The sequence below is a fragment of the Stegastes partitus genome, unplaced genomic scaffold, assembly GCF_000690725.1.
Source record: "Stegastes partitus isolate 25-593 unplaced genomic scaffold, Stegastes_partitus-1.0.2 Scaffold639, whole genome shotgun sequence".
Taxonomy (NCBI): Eukaryota; Metazoa; Chordata; class Actinopteri; family Pomacentridae; genus Stegastes; species Stegastes partitus.
The window spans coordinates 266,861-271,041 of NW_007578370.1; positions in this window are offsets into that span (position 1 = coordinate 266,861).

Below are 4,181 nucleotides of genomic sequence, written 5' to 3' on the forward strand. Positions count from 1 at the left end.
AGCTTTAACTTCCTGGCTGATGTCTTGACTTGAGATGTTGCTTCAATATTTCCACATAATATTCTTTCCTCATGATGCCATCTATTCTGTGAAGTGCACCAGTTCCTCCTGCAGCAAAACACTCCCACAACATGATGCTGCCACCCCCGTGCTTCACAGTTAGGATGGTGTTCTCAGGCTTGCAAACTTCTCCCTTTTTCCTCCAAATGTAACAATGGTCATTATGGCCAAACAGTTCAGTTTTAGTTTCATCAGACCACAGGACATGTCTCCAAAAATATAGGTCTTTGTCCCTGTGAGCATTTACAAACTGTAATCTGGCTTTTAGATGTTTCTTTTGGAGTAATGTCTTCTTCCTCTCTGAGCAGCCTTTCAGCTCATGTTGGTACAGGACTGGTTTCACTGTGGATAATGACTCTCTCTTACCAGCTTCAGCAGCATCTTCACAAGGTCTTTTGCTTTTGTTCTGGGGTTGATTCGCACATTTCATATTAAAACACTTCATCTCTGGGACACAGAACCCGTCTGCTTCCTGAGCGCTATGATGGCTGGACATTCCCATGGTGTTCATACTTGATATAATTGTTTCAACAGATGAACGTGGAACCTTCAAGCATCTGCAAATTGTACCCAAGGATGAACCAGACTTGTAGAGGTCCACAATTCTCCTCCTGATATCTTGGCTGATTTCTTTAGATTTTCCCATATTGTCACAAAAGGAAGCAGTGTGTTTGAGCTGTGCCTCCAATTTACTAAAATGTTGTCAATGAACCTATCAAAAGCTTCCAACGCCAAGACATCATCATCATCATCTGGACTTTCACAAATAGTTTGAAGGCATCGTAATCTTAGTGTATGTACACTTCTGACTGTAATAAAAAAATCTCTAAAACATTCTCTTTCAGGCTGCAAGATGGGTAGCACCGTTGCCTCACAGCAAGGTCGCCGGTTCATGTCCCAGTGACGACACCCGGGATCTTTCTGCGTGGAGTTTGCATGTTCTCCCCGTGCAGNTGAAGTAGAGCAATAACACAGGAAGTCCCACACTGCAAGCTGATAAGACTATCTCCTTACATGTGTGAAACCCTCGAAGTCTAAATCCATGTTATATCAGCCTGTCATCAGTAACCTTCACTTTCATGGTTCATGGACGTACAGCTGATGATGTGTCTTCCAGCATATGGACATGCTAACAAGGTTAAAAAAAAAAAAAGATTCTCATGGGAGAAGGCTTTTAAAGTAGCAATCTCAAAGATTTTCGTTTAAATTGTCATTTCAATGTCTGTTGAGTCCCTGGGTGTCTGCTGCGACATATAGAAGCAAAATTCATCTTTTTTCCTTGTCTCAGAAGACATCATTTCCTTTTCAACTTCACGCGTCATCACCAACCTCACACAGTTGTGTCCTCATATCTGAGGGCAGTGAGGTTCAAAACCACACATGCAATTATTGCTTATCGCCACAGATGCCACCAAAGAGACTGAAGCTCAGGGTGAAGGCAGAGTACAGCCGGGACAGGTCGACAGTCCATCACAGGGCCTATAATACATTTGCTCAATAGAAATAAGTTCACCAACTGTCATCAGTCATCTAAATAGTTGTCGCCAGGTTTTTATATTCTATATCACTACATGGTGTTAAAAAGCAAATGTTTTGCATGTATAAAAATAGAATCAGTCTGATATTCCATGGTGCATATGAACACAATATGAATTACATTACCATGCACACTGTTCAATAGCCCTAAACACAAAGGGGAAGTCGGGCATGACCTACTAATGCACGAGAATATTATTGCAAAAATTACACAGAAAGAACATTACTCCACTTGGTGGCATTTTTCAGCTGTCAGGCGACATGCAGACCAACAATGGAGGCATTTGTGGATGATAAACAGCACGTAACACAATTTGAACCCAACACAGACACTCATTTCAAGGACAGCAAGTAATGTGGTTTTTAATTCCAACACAACACCGAGGATAAAAATTGCATTCCTTCTTCAAAAGCATCGATCCTCACTTGCAAAACACTTGTGAATTTGACAGGAAATGTCATCTTCCGCTGGCTGCTTTACTCAGCAGTACAGTGTGAGTTGTCGTCAATACAGTGAATGTCATTGTGCCGTATGTACAACGAGGTGGAATCAAATGAGGTTTGGTTCTTTCTCTGCTTGCGAACCTTCTCAAGGTACAATTTGTGTAGTTAACCAACGAACACATCAACACCATTAAACCTTTCGATTCTGTGTGCACTGTGTGATGACCTTTTGCCAAATCTAAGCGGAAACTTTTCACCTGATTTAACTCACAGAGGTGTAGTTCCTTTCAATATGGGGTAACACTAGTCTGTGGGTAGGAATCAATCCATCCAGAGGTCAGGATCTGCAGAGTTCAGTGTGGTTGCCCTTTTCCTCACATATAACGCAGGTACCTGTATGACTAAATAAAGGAACCGTTTCATGAGAAATGAGACGGATGTCAGTAAAGTCTGCAAATAAAATGTGGTTGCTAAATATGGACTACAGAATTGTTACCTTTAATACATGTAAGTATTTAGTTTTGTAGTGTGCATGACTGAAAACAAGTAAAACTACTGAAAGTACCTAAAGACAAACACAGAAAACAAAAAGAAAGATAAAGTAGAATGTCTGCGACGGCCCGTGCCCACCAGGTGTGTGTGCTGGACCCAAAACGAAAGGGAGACGGGAAATGAAGGGAGGAATAGGTTTATTTTAGGGGAATCCAGGGGGTGTGGGGCACCAGGAGGCAGGTAGGGAATCTGGGGCAGGTGTGCAGGTTGCAGTGGCGGTGCAAGAGGGGGAATGTCCGTGTCTGTACTCGTGTGGAGGTTTTCTGTGCCCGGGCTCGTGTGAAGGTTTTCCGTGTTGGTACTCGTGTGGAGGTGCCGGTGCCCGTGTGGAGGTTTTCCCGTGCTGGTGCTCGTGCAGGGTGAGAACTCAACGATTTTTGCCGTGAGGGTAGAGGTTGGCGTGCAGGGCGGACGGCTGGATGCTGGAGAACAAAGAGGATACACACAGTTCCTCGAAAATGACTCAGCAGAGGACCATGCGAGTTCTAGACTGCTGCTAAGGGCCTGAAAGCACCGCTTGTGGGGTTCACAATCATCTGGCACCAGAGTCCCGTGAAGCAGTGGCTTTTAGGCTCTCTGCTGATTGAGCTGATGAGCCGCAGCTGTGCCAGTGCGAGAGCGTCCTCCTCCGATCGGCCTGAAAGTGAAAAGCATGCCAGCCAAACACACAGAAAACAGGAATCCAAAAAACACACATCTAAAACAAGTCCATAACCCTCACAATGTCTTTGATTATTTATTTTAAAAAACTCAAAACAACCTGGAATCAGCACACCCAATGCCAATGTGTCGCATATGTTACCAAGACTGGAAAAGAACGGTAACTCTACAAACTACTGATATTTTACAGGTCATTACCTGGACTTGATGTGGCATTTTTATTGGCACAGGGGATGAGGAGGAGAGTTCCCAGGGCGAAGGCGGGCAGATTGAACTGTGCAAAGCGATTGGCAATTCCTATCAAGTCCAGATTCAACAGGAAGGGGCACCTTGGGAAGGAAGATTAATGGCAGGACAGTTAGAATAATAAACATGAAGAGATACGACGCATTATTTAGGTCTGCATTGCCTTTTTAATAAACAAATTCCAGCATGCATTACTTTAAACTTTGGTCCATTAAATAGATAGAAGTGAGAGCTATATATTTTTTATTTGTCATTTAAAAAGGGACTGTACAGTAAACCATGGCTACATACAGATGAGCAGTAGGTATACAGGGCAGAGGTTGATTTGCAGCCCCCGACCCTCATTAGGCTTTTAAACTGAGGCTAAATCAGGAAAACAATCAAGTTGATTAAAGCAAAGTGGAACTGAGTCAGGTTTGTTGCTCCACATTCCTTTTCAGCTCTGTCCACAAATGTTCTCCAGGATTGAGATCAGGGCTTTATGATGGCCACTCCAAAACACTGACTTTGTTGTCCGAAAGCCACTTTGCAACCATTTTGCTGGTATGCTTCAGGTCATTGTCCATTTGGAAGATCCATTTGTGCCCAAGCTTTAACTTCCTGGCTGATGTCTTGACTTGAGATGTTGCTTCAATATTTCCACATAATATTCTTTCCTCATGATGCCATCTATTCTGTGAAGT